Raw genomic sequence first — 12,220 nt, 5'->3', positions numbered from 1 at the left:
GAGAGGTTCTGCTCAAAAAAACAATTATAAAATTCAGGAGCTTGGGAAAGCTGGATTGCATGCTGATTGCCGTTTATAAACACATTACACTGAGCTTCCTGAACTGTCCAGAAAGGACTAATCAACCAGAGCTGGTTGACTCATAAACAGCAGCTGGGGGATGGTGCAGTGATTTATTACTTCTGCCTGTCAGGGACAACACAGTGCTTTCATCATTCTCTGGAGCAGTGCATAATTAGGCTAAGCGGAGAAGTGCCGAGCAGCTGCAGGAGTGAAGTAGCCTCATTATCATTTTTTTCGCAAAACCATTCAATTTAGGGATTAAACAAGATATGTTTCTGCATCAGTGTTGCTACAGCATTCTCAATGTATGTTTGGTTCATAATGCATGAAAACAAATGGTAGATTTCCTTTAAGAAGCTACTTGGTTCAAATGGATTTTTTCGTTCAGAACGGTGTAGAATCCATCTACATATTAATCATATAACCAATACTCTCTGAGTATTTTTCTGCTTAACCTGCAGACCATAAAACAGGGACATTTTATTTTAGTATACTTCTGATAAAGTGTTTACTGATCCTGTACATCTAACTCAAATGCCCTCAATCATAGAATCATACTACTGTGTATCTTGTGAAATTTGTACATTTTGGAATACAATGAGACAATGAGAAAAAATTTAAGGTGTCAATTCACACAGAGGCATGTAAGGTAAGTAATACAGATGATTGAGGAATGTTCATTGCTCAATGAAAATATGAGAATATGTCAGCGAATAACCTTGGATTAAGATAACGCCCTGTCAGTTCTCACATATGAAAATGACTTCATTACTTGAAGAACAAAGGTGTCACATAGCGATGTTGTCATTGTTCAAATGAAGACCCCAGGCAATCTTTGGTATTAAACATTTGCAGAACTCTATGTACTTTTGTGCATATATCACAAAACCTTACAAAAGGTTTACCACTCCTATTCTCTAATACATACTTTGTCAGCTCATAGACTTTCATATATGACATCATTGTGGCCTTTCTGTGTGGTACCTCTCTGGTAGATCTGGGACTTCTGATCCTTTGGTCCATAGTTAATGTTTGTACTTGATGGACTCACTGCATAATTTTATCATCATCTCACAGTTACTTGCTCATAATGACCTCTTCTTTCAGAACAGTTGCACATCCAAGGTGGACAAACTCAGGTCTTCTGCTTTCAGAGTAATAATTGAGCTTTTAGGCTCTTCATAAAGTTCTTTCTATTTTGACCTAGGCACCTCTATCATTCTTTATTCGAAACAAGAGTAGAACTCACCGATCTTCTGTGTCCGGTTAGTTTATGTTGTACACATACTCACAGTATAAGCATAAGGGAATAGGGAGGGTGAGACAAATAGTTACCACTATGTGGAAGTGACTGCCGTTTTGCGCACACAAGTGCTTCCTCCAGCCTTTAGACTAGGGCAGTGGTGGCGAACCTATGGCACTGGTGCCAGAGATGGCACTCGAAGGCCTCTCTGTGGGCACACAGGCTGTCTCCCAGGTACAGAGTTTGCCAGGAAAGGCAACTTCCTGCAATCTTAGGCAGTCCAGGTTGTGCCCTGCTACTTTAAAGTGACCCATCCTGTGCTGCTTGATCCTGTCCGAAGAGTGAAACGGTGTGGACAGGGTCAGATACTGGTAGCAATAAGTTTGTTACTGCCTAAATTGCCATGTTGGCACTTTGGGAAAAGCTAGAGTTTTTTGAGTCTCATTTTGGGCACTCGATCTCTAAAAGTTTCTCCATCACTGGACTACAGTATGGAAGACGCCCTTGCATAATACATCATACACATTTTTGCACAAAGTGTTTCTTTAAGTAACATCATGCATGAAAACTATTTTTGAATGTCGCTCTGTCATTAAGAATATCAAACTTGAGAGATAGGTTTCTGGTATTGTTCTATTATGGAGCAGTCTGTTCTGAACTGTTTAAAGTAGCAAATATCACAAGGTGATATTTTATCTCAGGAACAGCGTAATCCAAAACATTGTAAGGTCCTTTGTGGGTGGACTTTGAGCAACGCCTATTTTTCACTTGTAACAGTATCCATTTAGTCTGGAAAATCTCAGTTACTTTCTGTGGGCTGCACATGTGGGAGTCTGGGGTGCAGGAGAAAGGAAACAGATTATTTACTCAGTTAATCTTCTTTGAACACAATGAAATGAGGTTAAAACTCACATTAAAATTGATTAATCAAGTGTTATTTAGCCATCCCCTATTCCAATCCTTCATAGTTCATTTCTCTTGGTTTTCTATATAATTCACTGTGTATGAGCCAGCAGGAAACTTTTGTTCACTTCTATTTTGCTGATATTTTAGAATCTGAAAGTGAATTTGTAGTGTAGAAGCTATGTGTAGTGGTGACTTCAGAAAGTCATTGGGGCAAATTTACTTACCTGGTTCTGTCGGGATCCATCGATGCAGACGGTCTGACCATCTCACAGTTACTCGCTCCTGATGACCTCTTCTTTCAGAGGCATGATTCAAGTAGCTCGTGTGCCCGTGTTCCTGCATCAGTCACTTACCCTCCGAGGTCCCCCGGAGTTCACCTTCTTCTTCCAGGTGCTTGTAAGTGTGCGTCTTGCGATACAATTCAAAATGTTAAATATCGCACATAGTCCGAATCCGTCTGGTTGTCCGACGGCCCGCCCTCCCGATTTGTGTCGCGTACAAGCCGGCGCCTATGCGCCAAAATTCGACCGTGTGCGCCAAAATCCTCTGTTAAATGTGGCGCAAAACATAAATCGACGGGAAACACAGCGAAAATGCGCTCCGCGGACCCATGTAAATGTGCCCTAATATGTCATCTTACAGGCAAAAGAGACGTGGGGTGGAAATTATCACCATGCTGTCAGGTTTCTTGTACTACTTTTTGAGACATTTTTTGTCACAAAAAGGCTCAATAAGTAGTATAAGAAACCAGGTAATACGGAGATAAATCCATATTTATCCATAAATAATAGGGTACAGGGATATAAAAAAAACATCTCCAAAACACCACTTGTTTTAAAAATCTATCCACCCATCCTTGATTCAAGAATGTTTCATTATATTGTATGATGTAGATACAGACCATTTTCTTGCAGAAGGTGAGCCCCCTGAAGATCACTCAGTATTAGTTGGTTGCCTCAAAGAACATTCACTGTATTTAAACCGCAGTTCCAGTCTGAAAAAGAAATAAGAGTATAACGCTTCTGTTACTTGACTACTCTTCCAGCTACAGACAGTGGGTTATACCATTACGTAAAATGGCCAAACCCACAAATATATTTCAAGTTTACATGAGTTTACAACTCAATTGGAGTGAGCGGGGCATGAGCTTGGAGAGAGCGGGGCATGAGCTTGGAGAGAGGGGGGCATGAGCTTGGAGAGAGTGGGGCAAGAGCTTGGAGAGAGCGGAGCATGCGCTTAAAGATAGCGGGGCATGAGCCTGAAGAGAACTTTTTAATTAATGTTTTAATCTGTGCATCTCATGTGACTTAAAATTTAACATACAAAATTGGTTCTTACTAATTACACACTTGCACTTGGCTTGCATACAATTAGGAGGGATTTTTGTGACTTTTGATGTACACTTAGGAGTCCACTGTGTATTGGGAATCCTCGTTTTCGCTTATTATTTGTCTTAGTATTTTGCCTGCTTCCAGATATTGGCACTTGATTTGATTTTGAATTGCACCAGAATAGATCTCCAGTCTCATCATGGCTTAGGTTATAGATTTGCAAAATCACTGCAGACCTTAAAGAGGACCTGTAACCCAAATTTTAGGCACTAGGAGTGCTTACTGGCACGCGGCAGTCACTGCTGGCCTATGGAGCGAGCGGGGCGGTCCGGGGAAGAGGCAGCCTTACTGGAGGTTTCCGGTAACGCTATCACTCTAGCACTGCGGCGTTTGTTCAAGCACTATGAGCTGCTTACTTTAGTAAGCAGCTCCTAGTGCCGAAGATGTGGGTGACAGGGTGACCTCTTTAAAAACAAAATGCAAGATTTATCCTAGTGGCAAACACTTATGATAAATCTATAGAACAAAAAAGCTAAAACAGACTGGCACACTATTGAATAATGATAAGTGTTTGATCTTGAAAAGTAGATCTATCAGTTTTGGGATCTATAGATCAGCCCCATTGATTTCTATCGGGTATATTCACGGTGCAGTACTGAATGCCCACCCTGCAAAAGATAGAGCAGGTCCTATTCCTACCCATGATTGTGGCTCTGGCAGTAATTTATTATGGACATCGGTGGGGCTCATGTGCATAAGGCCTAAGTCTACTCTGTAATCTTGGTCACAAGTCTTGAAAGTAAAAGTATCCTCATTTGTTTTATGCCAAGATTTCTAAAGATGCAAGGAATAGATTCTCAGAAGACTCAGCTAAACAAAAAGAGGCGGGCAGTGTTTTCATACCTTAGGATGATACTCTATTGTTGCAGATCTCAGTGAGGCTTTCTGGCTGCAATCCAGGATGACTCACGCTTTATCCTTTGGCTGATCTGACTGAGAGTCTCAGTGACACCAAAAGTCCTTCAGACATATTATATACAAATATAGGCCACAGCAGGCTTCCAGGAGCACAGAGAGAACTGTGATATAAGAGCTGGGAATGTATTTTTTTCATCCTTTAATAATTCCACTATTGATTACTTCCAAATCCAATCATGTAAAATATTAATATGGCAATGTAAACCCTTTTATTCTTTGGCTGCAGCACAGAAAATCTTATGTCAGCAGATCTTCTATCAATACAGTATTTAATGCAATGTGTGAGAAGCATTATACAAATATAAATATATATTCTTTAACATCGACATTGAGATAGCAACACTAAGAAGGAATGGAACAGAATTGTGGAAATCATTGGATCAGTAGACATATTAATAATATGCAAATGTTGGAAAAAAAAGGACATTTAAAAAAACGGAAATAAGATATTCAAAACATCTAGATCTATTCATTTACGAGGTTAATACTATGCACACGTTTTAAAATTTACCTACTTTTTCATCATTTACTTTGGAGCTCTGCTTCTGTGTGTATCTATCTTAATAATCTATCTTAATAATACAAGCAGTCCCCGGGTTACATACAAGATAGGTTCTGTAGGTTTGTTCTTAAGTTGAATTTGTATGTAAGTCAGAACTGTTTTGTAATTTCAGATTACAAAACAGATAAAAATTTTTTGTGTCTCTGTGAAAATGGGCTTTTAAAAATGTTGGATTGTCATAACAATAATACTTAATTGCAGACACATTTCATAACTGTTATAGCTGATTATTGTATCCCAGGGCTAAAGTACAGTAAAATACCATAATCCAGAGGTTAGTTTGTAACTAGGGATCATCTGTAAGACGTTCTTAAGTAGGGAACCACCTGTATATTAATGCACACATATTTTATTGCTAGCCATGTATGTGGATGCTCTTGGTGACCACTAGTAAGCTGCCCGGTGCTGCAGTGTCAGGTATCAGGATCTGATAGAACGTGGATTGCTCTTTTGCTACCTTTGAACACTATTTTGCCAAGTTCAGACCAGTGAAATTGGACCATGTGTCAGGCAGATTTACCACCCCATCCCTTCTCAACTGAAGTTAAACGCTTTGTTTAGTTATCAAAGTCTGAAAAGGACTAAAAAATTTGGCCAGCACATAAACCAAGCATTCGACCTATGTAGCTTGAGGTCAGCTTCAGATGGCCATATTCAGACCATCAGTTGACTGTATGTCAGCCATTTTGTACCAGACAGAACACTTCCCAAGGACTTGGAGTTATATCATCATATTTATCTATGATGCTGTGTTACTGCCTCCCTATGGAAGTACTGTCCCATATTGGAAATGTCCCATAGACAGAAACGCACAGTATCATAAATTACCATGATATTGGACAGCATTGAGACTGGAGAATGTGGCTGACGTAGGATTTGTATTTCATAGACTGAATGCGGCTGAATATGCTATTACTTAAGTGTTTTGGTTGGACCACATCTTCTATGAATGGCCTTGCCATAACCCTATTATATTCTGTCCAAACTATAACAGATAAACTCTCTCTATGCATTTATCTTTTTTTGTTGAAAAGTTTTATTATAAAATATATGCCTCGAATATTAGATAAATTATTATTACGTAACGTAAATACGTTGTTGTAGTAAGGAATCTGCAAAATAGGTTTGATTATTACAAATTTTGATTTATTGGAAACATTTCATATTGTAGACAAGTATCAAAATATTACCCATTAGGCTGCTGCTTGTATTGTCCATAGAACATCTGAGCAGCGAGAGCTGGAATCTCAGATTAGGGAACCAGTTGGCTTTTTAATAAACTGTTCTGTTGCCTGTTATGGGGGCACAGCGCAAGACTATTCGCAAAAGCAAATAAGGCAATGGAAATATAAGGGAACTTCAGACAAGACAGCATGTCTTTGTAACTGCACATTTGAGCCAATCATTGATAACACATGTTAAGATTAAATGCTACTCTTCATCTCATCGTTTCAAGTTTATCATAGAACACATGTATTAGTTTGGCTTCCTTTCTAGATTTTTGAAACTCACAAAGAGTTTATGTAACAGAAAACTGTAATATGGATTTTTAATCCTCCAGAGCAATTATTAGTAAGTCTAGTTTCAGACAGAATCATCATTAATAAGGTGTTACCTACACAGTGAAAAATATCGTAGAAAGATTTGCAAATTTTTTGTGTTGTCCTTCTACAGAAGTTGGGTAAGTAAAATCTTCTTGTTAGCACATTGTGTAACTAAATACGTTGGGGGGTATTGTGTATAAATAAATCAAAGGGATGCTGAATATAAATTAGAAGGGTTCTGCATACATAAGTAAATTAATTGTGAGAATACTGAACATAAACTAATAAGTGGGATCTGTATATAAATTGATTTTATATAAATTGATTAGAATAGGGTATATAAATAAATTAGAAGGCTGCTGTATGTAAATTAATAAGGGGTGTTGTATATAAATAGGTGGTGCTATGTATACATTAATAAATAAGGTGATGCTGCATTGATTATAATACATTAGGGGAGCGTAGCATATATTTTTTTGCTTGGGGACAGTGAGGCACAGTGAGGTCAGTTGTTGTGCAAAGGTATATTTTATTTAGGAACAGAGTGTGGGATATATTTGATATGCAAGGGACTAGACCAGTGGTGGCGAACCTTTTAGTGACTGAGTGCCCAAACTACAACCAAGACTCACTTATTTATCGCAAAGTTCCAACATAGAAATTTAATTTGTGATTTATACTCCCTCCTCATCGTTCTTTCATAACAGCACTCTGAGGACACCAATAAAGCAGAAAATAGAAGAAATTTGGATGATCATTCTAGCTTCCCTCCAGGGTCCCATAAACAGGAAGAATTGTCAGGGCCGGAGCAGGAGTTACAATGATAAACCAGATTTCCCCCCCCTCCACCCCCTTCCACTCCTCCAGTAGTCCCAGGTAGCGCTGCCATGTTAAAATAGCTCTGTGTACAGCAAGTCCTGGGTTGTCTGGGACTGTAGGAAGATACCTGGAGTCCTCTCTGGTAATGGCCTGGGTGCCCACAGAAAGGGCTCTGAGTGCCACCTCTGGCACCCGTGCCATAGATTCGCCACCACTGGACTAGACTACTGTGTTTGTGGTAAACCTAAGGGTGTTGAGATGTCCTACAAAAGCCAAAAACATTTTAGGGCAAAATTCAGCATCTATAAGCTATAAAGTGGCTAGCTGTCATTTCGGCCTTTGTCAGTACTCTTGTCAACTAGTTTGTGGGAGAACTCTCAGTATGTATACGGTACTTTCAGTGGGTCAAAACAGATTTCTGATTGAAGGTGGGTGCCTTTTTAAGATTTTTGCAGTTTTATGTAATTTGTAGTGAGTTTTTATGTCGATTTACCTCTTTTGTTTCACCTGATCTGATGTCATTTTAAGCAACAATCTGCAACAAATCCACATCATGGTGCGGATGTAATGTATATTTGTTGCAGAATTGATGCCCATAGGCTTCTATGTAAAAAAAATTCCCCAAGGATGCACAGGAAAAGTTCTAAAACAAAATCTGCACGTAAAATCTTCACGTAATCTACAATGTGTGCAGATAGCCTTACCGTTGCATACTCCCAGGGTTTACCTCTAACAGTCACCATAACAATAAAGCCAGAAGAAACACAAGTTGTGCAAAATGGTCATTAGGCCTGTCTTCTCTGATCCCATTGCCTGAATAATGCTTTTGTAACAATACAGCGAGTGCCAAGATCTTCTTGTTACATTGGATTACATTCTACACGTTCACATTAAGCACCTTGCAGTTTCCAAGTTAACACATTCCTTTGTTGGGCCTCAGTATGTGCATCACCTTCTAATTAAAGAGAAAGTGAAGATTATTTTTGTGTGTTTCTTGCACATTATATAAGTAAATGATTCTACCCAGGGACAGTACTTAGCTTGCACTGCACAGCACAACAAATAGCAGTTGCTTGTATTCAGATTTGCGAGGCCAAGCACATTGCATTACAAGCTATACAGCTCTATGTGCCTCTTACAGTCCTGCAGTAAAATGTCATTGCATAGCCCTCGGAGCTGGCAGCTGATTGTGCTGCTCTCAGCATATTTCATGCTTATGTCACTGCTAAATATTCCAGAGACTGCAAACAACTTGTACATTCATTTCATCCAGCGCTCATCTGCAGATGTGTCAGTAAGGTGGGGAGAGGATTCGGCTGACGCGGCCGGTCCCTTTCCTCCTTTTCTTCTCTACACACTTAAGACTACAATGGGCACTGTGCACAAGGGAAATGACATTTTCTCTCAATGTGTCGCCTCTCCCCAGGATATATTTCCTGTCTCCTTATTGCACAGCAATAGTTACAACTACATGGCCTCATGTCTTCAAGATGTTTAGACTTCTGTTTCCTGACATTTCTTTGAAGGCTAACTTCATCATCTGCGACTAACTCCACTCTGGATTTTTAACATGCAACAAGTTCATTATTACTGCAAATACATGGTGCACAATTCAAGGCTGAACTCATCCAACCTGCAGCAGTGAAATCGTGGCTTACAATAGCGTCCAAAACCCATTGGCCAATGAAGCCACATGAATCTCCCCCTCCCCTGCAGTTTTTGGCTTTCTCCCACCAGCACACCACTATGGGTGTATTGGGACAGAGTATGGGCGGGGAGCAGGATGGATAGAGGGCGGGCAGGGGCATGCGGCAGAGACTGGTTCCAATCTGGTCAACAGGTCGGAAGTGACAAAGTCTGTGCCCTTATTTACTACAAAGGGGAGCAGGAACACCAAGGGGGAGGATTTCTAAGACTGGTGTTAAAAACGCCAGTCTTAATGAATTCCACCCATTGTTTTAGGGTTGGATGTGATGCTGCTAGAATCGCTGCAGAAAGTCTCCTGTGGACATCCCTCGATGCCTCCTCGGTCTTCACAACTAAAAACTATTATAGCATCCTAAAGAATTATAAAGAGATCTCTGCACTGCTCTCCCCATTTCACAAGCTTAACAGGGTTTGCCCATGAAAAAAAGCTCTCAAATTTTAATTCCCCAGTCATGTTTACAAAACAACAATAATTGTTAACCCCTAACTTTGCAGTTTTAGTCAGGTTTATTGCTGTTTTTGGTCCTATCACTCAGTCATGGTCAGTATGAAATTCGGCAATATGGGCAGGCACTAGAGAAGATTTATGTTCGGATCTAGAGATCAGACTGATAGAGACAGGTTGGAATTATATCTGTGACATGCTGTATTTTTGTTAATAACAGTGAATTAGAGAATGTGTTTTATGGGGGTGTTCCCACGAAGATAAGTTTTTTATCTATACTCAGGATAACAAAATAACACATTCTCTAATTCACTGTTATTAATAAAAATACAGTATTTCACAGTTAAAAGTCCAACCTGTCTTTATCAGTCCTGCTGTACACAATTACAGTTGCCCGACACGGCCCTGTAACTTCTGACTTAGGTTAGGGTGGCTGCCATCTTGGATTTTGTGTGACAGTCGTGCTTGCTGAGTTTCTATCTCTTTCTGCTCTGTGCCTGTAGCCACGCCCCTTGCAGTACAGCAGGGAGCTCACAGACACTCACTGATTCACTTCCTGCCAGCACATCGTGAGCAGAAAGGAGCTGCAAACTACAAACTACAAATAGATAATGCAGGGGAATGGGGAGGCAGGCACATATCTGTGAGAACAGAGATGTAGCAGTGCTGACAGTGTAAAAGTCTGTCAACCTCTGTCTGTCATGTCTCTATGTAATAGGTATCTCATGCATCTCATCTCACATCTGTCTAATCTCTCTATGTGTCAGTGTGTTAGTACAATGTCACTCCACACTCCATGCACACTTTTGTTGGACTGTCCACTGTTTTAAGGGCTAAAACAGCTTGCCAGGTATTTAATAAGTGTGTGCTCTGTGATTGTGGGGCACACAACCCTTTTTGTGGCGCCGCTGCGCTGGCTTCCATTCCATGAGACACAATTTAGAGGGCGTGTAGACAACAGACGATCCGACTGATTCGGACTGAGTACGGTATTTAACTTTCAAATTGTGTTGCAAGCACTGCACCGCTAAAAAGATGGTGAACTCTGTCAGACCTGAGCGGGGAAGCGACACATTCATGACATCTGGCGCACAATCTTAATGAATCATGGCACAGTGCATAATAGAAAGATTCAGTGAACTCGAGCAGCAATGTAAGTAAAAGTGCCCCAATGTGTCTGCTTAGAGAGTCCCTGCCCCCACACCCTGGAATTTTGCACTGAGCAGCCTAGGGAGTGAGTAACATTGTAAAGTAAGGGGTTAAAATGATCTTTATTGTGTTAACATGACCGGGATTGAGATGTGAGAATTTTATTTTGTGGGAAAACCCCTTTAAGAATCTATTAAAGGAATACACCTTTAATGGCATAGCAATGTTTGCCATATGGCATAGATAACTATAAGTTTAGTTGGTGGCATTCTGTTATTATCTGTGGAGATGAATTACTCTGAAAATTATTATTATTATTGTTGGCTTTCCCACCAACATTTTGATAATGGGACATTATTAAAACCATGGCAGGATGCATTAGCAGGACTCAGCTGTGCCCCAGTGACTCCTTACCGGTTAAAAGGAGTAGAAAATACATCACTGTGAACCTCTTAGGGCCGTTCCACACTCGCAACGCATGCTGCTCAGAACGCACGGCCCGAACGCTGCACACCGGTAGTGAACTCAGCATGTCAGTTCAGTCCGGGTGTGCAGCATTCATACTGTGCGTTCCGAGCAGCACACTTGCAAGTGTGGAACGGCCCTTACTATCCCACTCCCTTTAACCCCTTCCCGACGTGCGCCGGGTACGGCGCGCGCCGGGTCCCGGTGCATGGAGAGGGCACGCGGGCCGAGCCCTCTCCATAGCCGGTAAGTCTTTGCTGCATATTGCAGCAAAGGCTTACCGGTAACACCCGCGATCGGTGCTAGCACCGATCGCGGGTGCTTTCACCGCGATCGCCTCCGGCAATGCTGCCGGAGGCTTCAAAAAGATGGCGCCGCATGGGCGCCGCCATCTTGGCGCGGATCTCCGCTCCCCGATGACGTCACGGGGAGCGGTGATCCGTTGCCATGACAGCATCGGGCCTCACGAAGGCCCGAAGCTGTCTCGTTTTAACCTATTTATTACAATGTGCTATCAGCACATTGTAATGAATGAGGAGTAAAATCCCCATATACTGCCATATTGCAGTATGGCAGTATATGGTAGGATCGATCAGACAACCTAGGGTTAAAGTACCCTAGGGAGTCTGAAAAATAGTTAAAGTAAAAGTAAAAAAAAGTTTAAAAAAAAAAATTATATTAAAAAAACCTAAAAATTCAAATCACCCCCCTTTCCCTAGAACTGATATTAATATTAATAAACAGTAAAAATCATAAACACATTAGGTATCACCGCGTCCGAAAATGCCCGATCTATCAAAATATTATAACGGTTTTTCACTGTGTTTAACCCCGTAACGGAAAATAGCGTCCAAAGTCAAAAATGACATTTTTTTGCCATTTTGGAAAATATAAAAAAATTAATAAAAAGTGATCAAAAAGTAGCACAGTCCTAACAATGATAGCAATGAAAACGCCATCAAAAGTCGCAAAAAATGACACCACCCACAGCTTCGTACACCAAAGTAT

General features: G+C 40.7%; 1 long non-coding RNA gene across 1 annotated transcript; it reads right to left on the bottom strand.

Annotated features, from left to right (window-relative positions):
* Positions 1–486: 486 nt before the first annotated feature.
* LOC140074995 (uncharacterized) lies at positions 487–4,568 on the bottom strand. Its single transcript, XR_011849328.1, has 3 exons — positions 4,447–4,568; positions 3,114–3,206; positions 487–2,139 (listed from the first exon to the last, which is right to left on the bottom strand). It is a non-coding gene; the product is annotated as an uncharacterized lncRNA (long non-coding RNA).
* Between the last annotated feature and the right edge of the window lie 7,652 nt (positions 4,569–12,220).

This window comes from Engystomops pustulosus, chromosome 1 (genome assembly GCF_040894005.1).
Source record: "Engystomops pustulosus chromosome 1, aEngPut4.maternal, whole genome shotgun sequence".
Taxonomy (NCBI): Eukaryota; Metazoa; Chordata; class Amphibia; order Anura; family Leptodactylidae; genus Engystomops; species Engystomops pustulosus.
This window is presented reverse-complemented; position numbering and strand designations above follow the sequence as displayed.